We start from the raw sequence: 16,789 nt of genomic DNA on the forward strand, positions 1-16,789 counted from the left end.
GGTCCCCGTACTGACAGACCAAGAATCAGGGAGTGTCCTGAATCATTACCTACCTGCATGTTTTACACTACATCATCTCAGTAAGGTATTCAGTAAGGTATCAACCACATTATATGCTTGCGACAGTTTCCTCCTTTGAAAGAAAACAATGGTTGCAAAATGAAAGGATTGTCTCATCAAGAGTTAATTGTTCAAAGGTCTCCATTTTCTCACTGAAAGGTCTCTATTGTATGCTGGAATACAGCTGTGCAGTGGCAACAAGCAACTGTGACTTTTTAATGCTAATTGTCTAAGAGGTGGGTGCTACTGGTATAACAGGACAAGCTTACCATTGCCTGAACACCTGGTGTCATCACAGATTTCCAGCGATCCATTAATACTTTCACTACTCCTTTGCCTCTTGTGACGTCCAATGATATGTGTTTCTGCAGATGCTGAAGTCTTATTTTAGCTGGTATTGATGCTTCATATATAGTTCACAGACAAAGCACAAGATTCCTTGTTTGAATCCAAGCATAAGAATATTTCACTGTGATGACTATCCTGTTGAGTGTTTACAATAAGTATGTGTATCATTTGCCAAACATATTACAACTTCAGTTTTTAACTTTATCTGGAATTCTAATTTTCCATCATATGCCATAACTTTTCAGCTCAAGTAAAACTCCACAAACTTTCACAGTAGAATTTTGTCAGTTATACCATATTGACAGGACATATAGTACTGAAAACTAGTCCTGTTACCATTCACCCACATATTCAGTGAATCAAACAGTAGCCCTTCATGAATTCAGTTCATTATTCCTGGTCACTAGAATCAAATGTTTACAAAAAATTACATGAGAGTGTTTTCCTTGGAACTTGCATTTAAGTAAGATACACAAAATGGCATATATCCAAGCCATGCAATAGCGTAACTTTAACATTGTGCTAAGGCCTATTATGGCTCTGTCATTCAGCTATAAGCAGCATTGTTCACAATGTATTGCTCTTTTACTTTACGGAAATCATTGAAATACCAACCTAAACAATTATATGACCTGTTTATTATTTTAATTCCTTGATATGACACATAAGTTTTTCTTGAATATATATCATATATAATAATAAATATATCATGTTCACCTCATAGTGTATTCGTTGAAGCCCTACTAGAAACTAGACTGATATGCAAGAGCATTCTGGGAGACATCACGTTATGGCCACATGAACTGTAATGATGCCATAACAAAGCTGAAACATTACCTGAAACAGATCCATGCTTTTAAGATTTCATAAAGACTGATTGCATCGTTGCAAATGTCCTAACATACTTCCTTGTATTCCTCATAGAGAACAAATAGCACAGTTAATCCAGAGTCTATATAAAACAAGGCACTATTTAGACAATGACTTTATACCACGGATGGATGTATGTGATATTTCAGACATACCTGAGTCATGTCCAAACTAAGAGCTGCTTACTTGATTACTTGCTTGCATGCAAGGTAATGATGTATGCCTATTAATACACTTAATGATACCAAAAATACAATGCGGATATCAATTCATCAATGGACTTCCAGTTTCCCTGTCACTTAATGAGGATTGGTGGTTAGTGGGACAGTAATTGAGCTTCATGATTGCAAAACAAAGCTGCATAGATCATGACTACAATACAGCATGTATTGATACATCATTGGGCTCACGAACACAATGAAGGGCAGTCTGTGACACGCTGACCATATAAACCTTCTCACCAAATAAACCACTTAGCACAGATTTTCTCTGGAAGGGTGCATCAGTGGAATGATGACTTGCGTTACCACATTCATTCGGACACAATTTCGGGGCGAAAAGCATTTTAATGACCAAATTTTACTTAAACAAATAAAATTGACAACTTTTTTAATCCACATGGATGAAGATGTATCTGTCATCATCCCTTTCCAATAGCAAGACTGTTCATGCAGACTTTAACATGACTGACTTGGGCATGAATAAAATAGATGCATCGTCCTTGGATTCATAGCGCTTGATTTAAGAAATTTGATAAAACTCTGTCCGAAGTCACTCATTGATTGGTACCCACACCCACCCACTCCTGCCTTGTCTAATGTCAATCACTGATTAGTAACCACACCCACCCACTCCCATCTTGTCTTATGCCAATCATTGATTAGCAATTACCCCCAACTCACCTCCATTCTTCGGTTGGTATATCAAGAATTGATTGTAATCATCTCCACCAATATTTTTGTTTCAATGTAAGCACTGATTAATAACTACCACATTGTGTTTTCCCATCTCTATGGGAAGTGGTTGCACATAAAAATTGTAGGGTCAACATTCATGTGAAAATTGTATCTCTTTCTTTATGAGCCAAAAGGGTAGTGACACTATAATTATTTCCATCATATGAATTAAGGATTGTGTGCAATGATGAAGAAACTACCCACTGGCATTCTGCTATAGATTTAGACCCCACAACCTGACTGCAAGTATGTTTGTAGCAATAGGACACAAATGGAATGCATTGTCAGTTTCATGACTTTCCAAACTGGTTGTCATTGTACCTAACGCCAAGCATGCCTCAGATGATATCAAACCCTTGTTATTCTGGTTCCGACTCCCATAAGTACATGTGTGAGTGAGTGAACATTGCTTAATGCCGCATCAGCAATTTTGCAGGAAGCTGTGACATCCCTTTATGGTTGCTGACTGCTGCAAACATTATCAACTCATTCATTGCAAAGAAATGTGCCATGTGATGGAAATATTTTGTGGTATTTCTGACATTTTTGTATCAAAATACAAATGTTTGCAAATATTCATTTCTGCTTAAATGCTACATCCCCTCACTCCACTTGAAGCTAGCATTTGATATGCATGGCCTTCCACTACCAAGTTCACACATGGGCCGCAGGTTATCTGCTGTCCAAAGGAACAAGGTGCTCCACCACTGCGATGTGAGAAACAGCTGCTCTAGCACCTGGCTCCCCCTGTCCATGATATCTTACCTTTATCTAGATTGTGTTAGAGTTTATATCCTGCACTAAGATATTCCACTGGGAAATATACAGATTAATCATTAGACTTGACTGTGAATGGTAAATAGGCAATAAGGACAGTTGATGGACCATACATGTCTAGCCTATCAGTAAGGATTAGCTTATATATATATATATATATGATAATGATCATATGATAATTTGTCAATAGTTATCAAACATGTACATACATCTTAACTGAGAAGAATAAAATTATCTCAAACTGAATTTTAACAGTAACACACTATTTAAATATTCAGTTTATTCATCCAGGAAATAACAACCAAAATAGTAATTCCAGATGTTCCAAACCTCTCACAAATTCATTGAACTGGCAATGTTGCCAAGTAATAATAAAAAGAAGCACATATCTATTTTTTTCAATTGAAAATCAAATCACAGTAAGAAGGAGACTGATATCTTCTTAAAGATAAATCCCACATTTCAAATATTCCCTTGCCACTTCCGTCTAAATGTGATAATGCATTTAGCAAGTACAATTGACCAATTAGAGGTGTACCACTGAGAGATTTAAGCCTCTTACAACTCTCAGTAGGCCTGAACAGACTTCATCCAAACCTTCACTAATTGTGTAGCAGACACCATCGAGTCATGACCTTTACATTTCATGGCAATTACTATAGCCAGTTGAGCTGCAACCTGCATTCAGTGTAAGCTTCTGGATCTACCTGGGAAGCTTCATGCCAATATGTGGCATTTCTATCAAAACCAGGCCTCTGAACTATCCTTAACTCAGGGCATGTAAACACCCATGCCATGCTGGACATACCTACCAGTATCAGAGATAATAAAACCTTGTCAGTGTTCCTTCTGCAGGACTTGGATTTTATCATGTCCTTATCTAAAGCTGCACTGTGTGAAATATATTATTTAATCACATTAATGTCACATCAAAGTGTTAACTTTCATTTAAGAACAACTGAGAAAATACTATGTCAACAATTTAATATGACATGCATGTTGTTAAGCTTAGAGATTAACCCATGCAAAATTGCAATGACCATACAAGAATAGAAACATAACTTTAAACAAACATGATCCACCACCCCTTGTAACGATATATGCATGAATGGTTTACCATGTTCAGGAATAGAGCTGTGTACATACAGGGTACATTCCATGCTGGTCACAAGAGGCAACTCATGTGGTCAGGCTTGCTGACTCATACTATAGGCCTGTTGATGTCATCATTTCCCAAATGAGTAGATCACTTATGATATCTATCACTGGATTTTCAGGTCCTGACTTGAACATTTACAAACCAATGTCATATAGCTGGAATATTGTTAAGTTGAGTTCAGTTGAGTTGACGAGGAACAAAGAGGACATACAAAATGACATATATGATATTGCACTCATAGTATGCATTCTGCCTTTCATATTGATCAGATGATGGTGTAAAAATGTAGCCTACTTTTATATTATGCTATACATGAATGCTGGATTCTTACTGGCTGAGACCCATTTTAATATATTTAATGTATCCTGCTTACATTATATACTTTTTCTGCTTGGATTGACAACATGCAAACAGCAATTCTGTATTACGAAATAATGACAAGATGCTACTAACTGGATATCAATGATATTCCCAATGAAATAGATTTAGGGGGAATAACTCCCAACTTTGTAGTGGGTCATTTGCTATTTTTTGGATGAATGTGAAAAATTAACAAAGAAGATAAATGCCTAGCTGTGGTATGCCTACTTCTTCAGACCAAAGCATGTTTCTACAAGAAATGGGTGAGTAAGTATGAGGGTTTATGCTGCTTTTAGCAATATAATGCAATATCATTGCATATCACCTACCAGAAATGGGTTTAACACATTTTACCCATGTGGAGAATCAAACCTGGGTGATTGGAATGACAAGCGAACACTTTAACCACTAGGCTACCAAAGCACTCAATTAGGTTTGCGGTAAGGTAAATTCATTGCCTGTTGGTATTCAACTTATATGGGTTGGCAAGTGGAATATGATCTAACATAAACCCATACTATTTTTAGTTCATGTCTAGCTGAAAGCTGCTGACAACTTGTAAAATTCATAACATTACACATGGTACATAGCTATGATATGAGATGAAATTATTTCACCTTTACTGCTGCAGGGGTGGAAATAACCAATTGCCCGACGTCCGAGTCCAGTGTTTTTTCTGTTGGGCAAGCAAATTTGTATATCACACTGTACCTGTGTCCAGTTGACTTTCCAACATGAATTATGTTGTTTATTTAAAAAATCAACAAGAAAACAGCCGGTATAGTGGAAAAATTATCAGGGCAAGTGATTTTACATGTGCCACTGTACCGAGTACACTAGCAATTTTAAAGTTATTTCCACCCCTGCTGCTGAAATTAACCGATAATGACAACATAATTTCTGTTCACTGTATCCATTAAGTGGTTAGTGCAGTACTCAGGTAAGTTAAGCTGTAAACATTCCTCAAATTGTACTCCATACAACTTTATGTGAACAAACAGGACACCAATCTTCAAAATGCTCTCAGCGCTTCAACAAGTTTGCGCTGAAGTGTGGGAACATTTGATTTAATAATTTCAGGAGCCATTTGAGATAAATTGGAAAAGATAATATGCATTTACAAGCATACAACTATTTCTGCTTAAACCTATCTGAAACAAATGAAATAGAATTTCGAGTGGTATTTGTAAAACAGAAATAATAAACCTTTACATAAATAGCTGAAACATCTAGCTCATCTGTTTGGCTGTCATCTGACTACATGATAAACCAACATCACCATGTTATAAAACTGAACGCTGAGTGACAACTGAACCTGCTCATGCTTCAGTCCACCATATTGAGACAGACCAGTCTCAAGTTAGATGTTACTGTCACAAACAGATTATTATTTTTATTATATTTCACCGAAAATATTTGTTTGTTGTGGTGAGTTGGTTGGTTGTTTAATGCCACACTCAGCAATATTCCAGCTATATGGCAGCAGTCTGTGAATAATCGAGACTGGACCAGACAATCCAGTGATCAACAACATGAGCATTGATCTATGTAATAGGGACATGATTACATGTGTCAATCAAGTCAACGAGCCTGCCCACCCGACAAGCATGGGTGGCTGAAGACCAGTTCTAACCCGGATCTTCACAGGTATTGTTTGTTGTGAAAGGAGTCATAATTATACTTTCAGTACATGTGTCAGTAGGATTATATGAGGTGAATGCTTGAGAAAGTCCTGTAAGTTCACTAGTATGCACTTACCCTATAAAACCACATACAGTACCCAAATGATACATATGTTTGTGTGTTTAGCAATATTCCAGCTGTTTTAAAGAGGCCTGAAAATAATTAAATCTGGACCATATGATCCAGTGACTGGCATCATGAAAAATGATCTACTCAAATGGGATACACCGAGACTCATGCTGTTAGTCACCCCTTACAAGAAGCATGTGTTGCTGAAGGCTAGTTTGAATCTGGATCTTCATGGACATTGACACATGTAATACACTGTCCCTTGGAAAACCTTAGCTTGAGTGAGTGAGTGAGTGAGTGAGTGAGTTTAGTTTTACGCCGCTTTCAGCAATATTACAGCAATATCACAGCGGGGGACACCAGAAATGGGCTTAACACATTGTACCCACATGGGGAATCGAACCCGGGTCTACGGCTTGGCGAGTGAACACTTTAACCATTAGGCTACCCCACCGCCCCACCTTAGATGAAGGTATCTGGGCAACCACACAGCAACTCACATGCACATATCTACACATGTAAAATATTTCTTGGATGGAGATATGTGTGACAACACCTGAATAAGTAAAAGGAAAAATATTACTATGATTTTGCAAAATTAAATTATTTTGTGACACGCCAACCAACCAGGATATTTCTTAAAACTATGTTATGAAAAAGATCTGATCTAAGGAAATGAATCTGTACTAACTGAACAGCTAGTATGTCATAACAACCATTCACTTTATTTGTGAGCCCATGGTTATGCCAGTCCTTGTAATTACAATGCTGATGAAACCTAGGAGCATGGTTATGGTACTAAACCATAGATCCTAATCATGGCAAATCATACACATAACAACACAGTCCAGCAATTCAACAATATCATGATCACAGTATTGCTACCAGTATTTCTTTGTCCTTTTATGTCTGATCAAATTTGGGGGCAGGGACCTTGGTCGACTAAGGTACCCTAATGAGTTTGCAGCGTTGTATCCCTTCAGCATACCAGAAGCCAGCAAGTGTGAGTTAAAACCCTGGTTCATCCAGATTATGTTTCTCGGTCAGCTGGATACCCTGTTAACAACTGACACCTACATTTCTGGTGTTCCCTGTCATGATACTGCTGGAATATTGCTAAAAAAGCAGCATAAAAAACAAATCACTCACTCACTCATTACTTCAGGTTTTCCTCCCACATACAGGTAATATGCTGTGATATAACTGGAAGACAGCAGCAGCAAATCCAATCAAATTATATAGAACTATTTGTATAATTTTCATGTTTAGAACTAAATACTAGGGTATGTGCTTTGTGCATGGATGGATACAGCGCTTTATAAATACTCATTATCATTATTATTAGTAGTAGTAGTAGTAATATTTTCTACAAGTTCTTTTCAGGATGCACTTCCAATATCATGGTAGCAAAATCAAATTTGACAACCCAAATGGCAAGCAATAGATGATGCATACCATGTCCAGATAATATGTCACAATGGGGAATTTGTACTGAAAATTTACAGAAACAATTTTCATCACATACCTGAAATATTCCAACTAATTGAGTTCCTTCGGCAGAGAGAAGGGATTCATGAGTAGACTGGACTGACCAGTAGCAAAGCCTGGAGTCAGGATATGGTCAAATCCTACACATCATCTCATCCCCTCTACAACAGCTGCACTGACAACAGGTAAACACCTGTTGGTACATTAGACTGTAACTTCTGAACTGACACCAGGTGCATCAATGCCATATGTTTTGTTGCTACAAATCAATATCATTTCACACATAGCTGATACAAATATACACACAATGATCCCCCTGTCTGCTTAGTTAAGTCAATCAAAGTATTGTAACAAAGTATGCATTTCCTAACATTTATAAATGAAAATAATTACTTCACTGACAGATGCTAATATTCTAAGGACATGCTCCTTGAGTTTAGACACTGGCCTGTAGCTCCAGGCAAATAAAACTACATTTGGTAGTTAATATTCTGATACTAGTTAATATCTTTAGAGTTTTAGAGTGAGTGGGTAAGTGAGTGGGTAGGTAAGTGAGTGAGTGAGTGAGTGAGTGAGTGAGTGACCTCCTTGAACGCAATAGAATAATTGTGATTATGAAATGAATCTGATTAAAACAACAGAGTTCAAAATATTCATAAAAAAGTATAAAGAGTTTACCAAAGAGTGCTGCAATATTGAGTAAGTTCATTACAACACGAACACCTATCTCCTGATGCTAAAACTCCAGGCAATATTTTCATACAACATTAATTTGAAGTCAATATCAAAGCAATACATGCCTGGGCAGGACATCGAAAGTGTGAAAAAATAAACACTGACATGAGAAATAAATATTTTTTTATAATAGGATAAATATAACTGTCCTCCCTTTGAGATGTCTCAAGGGTTGGCATCATTCCGACTCCCCTCCAGCTAGAAGGAGGTAAACACAGGGTGAACTGATTGATGAGGCTAACATTATTGAAATGATGCATGCAGTTTTCCATCTTCAGGCTATTGTTAGAGGTATTGGTTACATGCCACATATCTGCTGAGTTTTCCATGACTGTTTTGCTTATTTACCCAGAGGTTTGCTGCACACATCGTAACAAACTGATTCTTAATTGCACATGGCATATGCATAGCAGAATCCAGCCCTTTTATGATTTGTATTACTTAGGATAAACAACTGTTTTTGTGGCTGAGAAGTGGCCATGGTTTGAAGAGAAGGATGTCTACATAGCTTTGGAAATAACAGTGTCTAAATTTCAACATGTTTTTTTCCTTACAAACAAAACAAAAGCCTCACTGAAATATATACAAAACCTATTTTTTAAATTGTGACCTTACAACAGCTTGTCTCTATCAGTGTTACTTTCCAGCAAACGTATTGAGGAGGCCTTGTGGTTACAGCCTGGGATTCATGTATGATTCCACAATATGAGCCCTGAGCAATAGGTATTTAAAGATTTCAATTTTGTATTTTCAGAGATATTTTTACACTGCACATATAACTGCATTCAATACCAAAATGTTAAATTTAGCCTTGTTCTCTTTCTGGAATTCAGTTATTACAAGAATTACAAGTCCCTTTGGCCAAGCTTTCACATAATCTATAGCAATAGTATATGAAATAAACAATAATTAAACCCAGTTTTGGAACTTTTACTGACGAAAGTTGCAGACTTGTGGCTGAATATCATCTTGTAGGTTTATGAAAATGGCTGGCAGTTTCTACTGATCATGCTAAGGGGATGGGTTTTCTCTCCTCTCCTGGTTACATGTTGTGAAGCCCATATCTGGTGTCTACAGATGTGATATTACTGAACTATTGCTCAGAATGGAATAATAACTATACTCACTACCTCAATAATGGCTGAGCATGTACAAGAGTTTTCTTACAATATGACTGAAATAGACATGGCATAATTTGTATGTGCTCCAGGTTGTACTTCAGCTTTCAAAATTAGGGATCAAGGGGAATGCTTATACCAGGTAATTTATTTTAAGGGTTATTACAGAATTTGAGGGTCCCATAAAGTTATGAAATGCTGCAGTGTACTCTACTGTAAACTTTGAAAATTACTGTAATTACATGACCTCAATATATCTCTTCAAGAAGTGGGGATAATAAATACATACTTGCATCCTTAATGTTGCAATATACCCTTGGTTATACTTGTGGGTCCAGGACACACACTTTAATGTCAGGTAAAAGTCACCATGCCCCATGAATGACCACCGAGTGAGTGAGTGAGTTGCTTTTTAGCAATATTGCAGCAATATCACTGTGGGTGGGTGGGGGGTGTAGGCATCAGAAATGGGCATCACACTTCACACATGTGGGGAATCAAACCCAGGTCTTAGGCATGAAGAGTGAACGCTTCAACCACTTGGCAACCGCATTGCCGCTGTATATGAAGGAACTCTGCTGTAGCAGCAGTGAAATGAAATGAGTACACTTGACAAGAAACTGCCTTTTATTCATACCGGTCCATTTGGAAGGAAGACAATAAATCTTAATTCAAGTGAGGAAAACAACTGATGCCAATGCTGAATTCATGTTGCTTAAGTCAACTTGCATAAAGCAGTGATTATATTTTAGGATGATATGGATTTTTCAATACTTCCAGTGAACCTGTTACACAATGTCCATTATTTCTAATTTCTTGTGCATGTTTGATGATTTGAACAATTACGAAAGCTTCTCAGGCATCTCTCATACCCTTTTAGAGATTAAACTGACAAAGACAGATGAAATAATTCATCGGAGTAACACAAAAGACATAACTTCAAATACCCAGAAAATGTATTCCCACACTGACAAATTTCCAGAGAAGACAAGATCCTTCTCCCACAGAATGTATCATTATGCTGTATATATAAGCTTAATATTTGTTTCTTACGGAATGTTTAACTATGGAGTAAGCGTATCCTTGAAGAAGGTTTAGAAAGTTTAAGCATAAAGGAAGCAGTAGACTGTGTGTATTGACTTAAAATTACCTCCATGTCTGTAGTTAAAAGCATTAGCCAATTCTAATTGCCCCATGAGGGGAAGACTGCTTGCTCCAGAAAATAAGCAATCAGTTTGCCTTGGTTTGCCAAGAGTCCTAAATTATATTACTCCAGTATTGCAACTGTGAGGCCTTGTGTAATGGTGTGTGAAGGAGAAAACAATGTTAAGCAGGTCTGCAGACTATTCTTTTGTAAACATGGGAAAACATTAAACAGACTTAATATTGTTTAGGTTGAACTTAAAAGGTGTTACTATGTCTCAATATTCTTCAAGAAGAATATTGGTAATTTAGATTCAACAAGGAAATATCTACACAACAGGCTATACTGTAACAATAAGTGTTGACTACAGCAACTACACACCCGACTACCAACAACACATAATGTTGCACACATTGTATGTCAATTGTCTGCATACCCTTAACTAATTCATTATGTACAACATTGTTCCAAGAACTGAGTTATTCAATGTGTGGGATATGAATAACCAAATGCTTGAGCAGAATGGTTTTTGAGCTTCTGTGTCATGCATTTAGCTATGTAATGATGTATGTAATTTGCATAGCATCATACAAAGAAAACACTCCACTTTCAGATACTAGCAATATATCTTGAGCAGTAACCATGGAAACTGAAATCAATAAATTTAAAGTAACTGTTGCAATGCTTTTAAAACATTCCAGAAAAATGTTGTTTTTTTATGATGAATTACCACAATGCACAGCAACTCCAGAGAAACGAGTGTTATTAAAATTTGACATCACACCTACTTCTATTTAAGCATGAAAGACACAGTTACATTCACAGCCATCATACTTAATGCTGAAGATGCTGTTCACAATTTTGTATGACGATGACATTACTGCAGGTGGTAGACAATGACATTTCTTCAGGTGGTAACTATTCCATCAGAACACTGAGATGCCTGTGCTTGATTTTTGCTGAGCACATGCCTTAAACGCTTAAATAATTTTCCAGCTTGAAAATGTTCGACCCCAAATCCAAACGGGAATATACGAACTTAAAAATACACGCCACACCCCAAATGGCCTAGTTGTACAGAAAACATAAACATGACCCTTCACAGCCTAATCTCTGCAGTTGAAATAATGGTACAATACATTTACATGATATGACTTTTACAGATTAAATAGATATTCAAACATGTAATGACACACGCCTCCTGGTGTCTAGTTCAGTGCTTTTCAAGGAAAATAAACATATGTCAGACTTACGTTTTTCGAATGCCAGCCCAGCTCACTTCCTAAATATCTTGTCAAAATCTTCATCTGCTAAATCCGATCCATCAAGAAGAATTCACATCGACAACCTGTTGGAAAGGAAGCAAAAACATTTAATTCTCATTACAATACAGTAAATACGCTATACTGACACAGAGACAAATCTGGAACAGTAATTCTTTACCCCAGCACTGCTGAATCTGAGATGTGTCGTCTGCTACATGTAAAACTGGAAGAAAAACTTCGTAATACAAGCAGACGACACGCTACTAAATGGAAACGAATAGAACGTTGCACAAAATCGATAACTGCTCGCGTTCAATGCTTGTCAAGGCGTCAACCCTATAAGGAAATATATAATTTACCTGGAGGTGTTACGAAGTGCGCCCATACCATGGCGAGAGAGCGTCGCTACTGTTGGAAGCAGTATCACTTCCGGACTAGTATGAACTTTGACCTTGTTCGGGGAAAAACACTCGTAGGGGGAGATAACAAAATGATTAGTTTACTATAAATAACCCTACAGCTAATGAATGGACTGAGACGTACAGTGAGAATGGTTCTATCTGTTTCGTAATCCTAATAACGGAAGTAAATGTTTTGTTTACAAATAATATAACATAAGCGGGCCCAGGATTTTGACAAAACTGCGGTTGCAGATCCTATGACGCTGGCCGCGGTCGATGTGTCTCAGAAGGGCGGGGATGGGAGGGGTACCTCCTGATGGACCCTTCTTTGGATCTGCTGTGCATTATGGGCATTTCTATTTGTTACCAATACATTTTAATCATACTTACATTACACTAAGTAAAAGTATGTGTAAAAGATCTGTATAAAGTTATGGTTGCTGCCTCCCAACATTTGCATACTTATGTAGAGGTAGAAAGGAACCGAAGCTTTAGAATCTAGTAGGCTATGCAAGTTAATATATGTGTTCATAGTAATTTGATATTAATGATTTAATGAATATCCGGAACTTTACCTTCCAAATACATATTTGTCACTTGTAGAAAAAGAAGAATATCGAGGTTTTAATATTTGAAGATGGTCAAGTCACATTCCCTAGGTGATATGAGTGAGTGAGTTTAGTTTTACGCCGCTTTTAGTAATATTCCAGCAATATCATGGCGGGGGACACCAGAAATGTTCTTCACACATTGTACCCTCGTGGGGACTCTATCCCGGGTCTTCGGCGTGACGAGCGACCGCTTTAACCACTCGGCTACCTCACTGCCCTAGCTGATATGAATATATGGATGGATATATAGATAAATACAAACCCATGGTAGAACTTCATCACCCTTCCTTCCTACTTTTTTGAACAAGTGAGTTGGCTTTGCATGTGTTTGTGACGGGGGGCACCTGTGGGGCCGTAAACGCTCATTCCTTAGCAGACACCTGGCATCATCCCAATTGATAGCGATTCCTAAACACGTGATTATCACATAGTCTTTTAACAGTATTTTTACAAGTGACACCAATTTGCAATGTTTTACACAGGTTATCATGTTAATTATAATTACAAGTGACACCAATTTGTAATGTTTTACACAGGTTATCATGTTAATTATAATTACAAGTGACACCAATTTGTAATGCTTTACACAGGTTATCATGTTAATTATAATTACAAGTGACACCAAATTGCAATGTTTTACACAGGTTATCATGTTAATTAGGTGAAACGACAGCTGCACACACATCCCACACTCCCATGTGCTATTGATTGGCGCTATATATATATGTGGAGTAAGCTAACTATAAGTCATTGATAGGTAAAAAGATTGCAGGTTTCAAGTGAAGAGACAGATGTAGGTATATATCCCGACCAGCTGAGTGACTGACTGAGTTAGTATGGTTTTACATCGCAGTCACCATGATTCCAGCAACATCACACCGGGAATGGTCGTCAGACACTGTATCTATGTTGAGAATCAAACCCGGACCTTCTGGAAGCTGAGCGAACGCTTTACCCACTTGTCCACCACCTAATGTTTTCACTGGAAGGTAGTCGTATGACACAATTAGTTTTAGGGAAGAGTAGGGTAAGCATAGAAGCGTAGGCGTTCGCCTTTCCTGCTGAGGATATAGTTCAGCTCCAATGGGGGTTCGTTTCCCAGTGGCGACGTCAATAGCCTTCATGCCGATAGATCCCTGTAATATTGTGGAACAAAACTACAGTCGGATGAATGTTTGTTTGGGTGATGTTAACGCACCTTTCCTTGAGCTAGTATTTACTCAGTAGTCAATTGGCTAACAATAGATTCTGTCTGCAGCAATATATATTTAGTCAACGGCTATGAGTCACTATGTTTACATATCTCAAAAGAAAATTCACGAATGCATACTGGCTTAATTTGACGAAAGCTTTAGTGTGTACCCAAAGACCAAATGCAGCGTCCAGTATGAGAGCGTTACTACCGCGGCCTTTTACGTTGGTACTGACAACTATCTGTGAAGGGATTGTCTCAGGGAATAGCTGTCAGACAGGAGGAAACAAGCGGCAACACAGAAAGTTGGGGATGGTGAAATCTCTGACACGTCCTAACGCTCAAAACACTCCCAAGTATCGGAACAAAATAGGGCTTGTTTCGGAAACTTTACGGAAGTCCTAACATCTGACGACAACCTGGGTTATTGACTTCCGTCTGTGAATATAAAACACCTTCGCGTTTCGACAATTATTTTAATGAACGCTGCTATAAATCTATGTAAAACCGCCACCCACGAGTAGAATCTCCCCAATGTCTTAACTGTGTAAATACTGACGGACCTACCGCCACTTTTCAGTCAGACAACGCGGCAAACCAATGCGAAAATCTGAAGCAATGGATCATAAAGTAAATACGGTCAGCCTTAAGAAAGAAATTGTATATTTAATATGTATATTCCGTACAGTGCAATTGTCAGTGACATATATAACCAACACATTCAACCAGTTACAAAAACTTAAACTAAAGCGTTGGCTCGTAAACGATAAGAAATAATCGTCACGCGGAGAAATTTGTATTATGAAGAAGGGAATAAAAGGCCTATTGAAGCGAAACTATGGATCACATTGTGTGATGATAAACCGACCATAGTCCATGTCCTTTGATATACGACCGATGTAAACTGTGCATGTACAGATAGCGGCTATGTTCTGTAGAGCATGTCGAGAGACCAATGCAGGGCCGGATACAGCTTTTTGAGAAAGAGGGGGTGCACACTATTGAGAAAGGAGGGGTGCACACTTCATTTTCACGAGAGTTTCAATTGGCATTTAATAAACTTTCAGGACAAAAGAGGTGGTGCGCACCCCTGCATGCAAACGCACGCACGCACGCACGCACACACACACCTCTGGATCCGCCTATGCAATGCAGACTCGCAGTTACGTAGCTTGGGTAGATATTATTGTGAGTTCAAACCTTGAATCGAACCATGTGGAGTGAGTGGGTGAATAAGTGAGTGAGGTTTAACATCGCATTGAACGTTCACTTTGAAGTTGGATTGAAGCTCAAATCGGAAGTCGGAAACGTTTGTCACTTTGAAAACCCACGAGCATAAGTTTAGGTCCTGACAAACCTACACTGGGATTCGAACCCATGATCGCAGTCTTCTGGCGTTCCTAAGATGCGGCACTTGACGCTTGACAACTGGGTCATATGCCAAACGGTAAGACTATGTTGAGTGAGTGAGTGAGTTTAGCTTTACGCCGCTCTCAGCAATATTCCAGCTATATGAGTCTGGACCAGACAATCCAGTGATCAACAGCATGAGCATCAATCTGCGCAATAGGGTACCGATGACATGTGTCAACCAAGTCAGCAAGCCTGACCACCCGATCCCGTTAGTCGCCTCTTACGACAAGCATGGGTTACTGAAGATCAGTATTCTAACCCGGACCTTCACGGGTGGACTATGTTGAAGCATGGGTGGGTGGCCTACGTAGCGTTACATATAACTGATGAACAAGGACCATGAATGGCTCAAGAGAAGTGTAAGCTCTTTGAGACCGACCTTACCAGTGAATCATGAAAACAGCTTACGAAAAACAAGGTGTAAAGCGCTCATTTTCAACTTAAACACTTTAAAATGTATACCTTAAGTACAAAGTATGCAAAAAACGCAACCAAAAGTCTGAAAGAAATTCAAAGGAATTAGGCGTTGCATGCTTCCCAAAGGGCCCCGATTCCCACGAAAGATATTGTTTTACTCTGACGAAAGCAAAACGTATTTCTCATCAAAGGCCCATCTCGATCATGCGAGTCATTCGACATGTTTCTTATCAAAGATGCAGATGTAACATAGCTAACGCGTTGGTTTTCATACAGAGAAAAAGAAATAATGAAAGAATTGTAGTAATCAACTTCAACGTGTTTTTCATCTTTGTGTTCTTTGTGAAATTATGATCATAGTTGTGTGCTCTGTTGTGCGTAACGTCACTTTGAACAGTATTTAAGTCATGGCGGTTGGAGGAAGGTTTACTGATCCTGATCTTAGACACCTTGATGCCACCCACGATCACGGGCACTTACGGACAAAAGATGACGATGATCTGAGGTTCAAACCACGAACAGTAGCTCTTGGCACGTCAAAGGGACGCAACTCGTATTCAGGTCTGGGTTTTGTTAGTTGCGATACCTTATGTTCCATACGTCATATTTCCGTTTCGTGCACACGGAATTTCAGACAGATATCCATTATTTCAAATTAGTTAGCAAATACCAATGTAGAGCTTACAATTACTGCCAGGAAAGTACTCGCAGTGAAACGTTATG

At 38.3% G+C, this 16,789-nt stretch overlaps 1 protein-coding gene across 7 annotated transcripts in view; it reads right to left on the bottom strand.

Moving 5' to 3' along the window:
- LOC124263146 (arrestin domain-containing protein 2-like) overlaps nt 1-16,789 on the bottom strand; it is a 103,743-nt gene that overhangs the window by 70,224 nt on the left and 16,730 nt on the right. For 4 of the 7 annotated variants that reach the window (XM_046697708.1, XM_046697701.1, XM_046697707.1 and 1 more), the window contains exon 2: nt 12,021-12,115. The gene's annotated coding sequence lies outside the window, so the exon portion shown is untranslated. Of the gene's footprint in view, nt 1-7,807; nt 7,911-12,020; nt 12,116-12,210; nt 12,269-12,391; nt 12,462-16,789 lie in introns of those variants that run through there. The other 3 variants (XM_046697702.1, XM_046697703.1, XM_046697706.1) reach the window with 3 other exon arrangements.

Source organism: Haliotis rubra, unplaced genomic scaffold, assembly GCF_003918875.1.
Source record: "Haliotis rubra isolate DU_JTF1 unplaced genomic scaffold, ASM391887v1 Scf87, whole genome shotgun sequence".
Lineage (NCBI taxonomy): Eukaryota > Metazoa > Mollusca > Gastropoda > Lepetellida > Haliotidae > Haliotis > Haliotis rubra.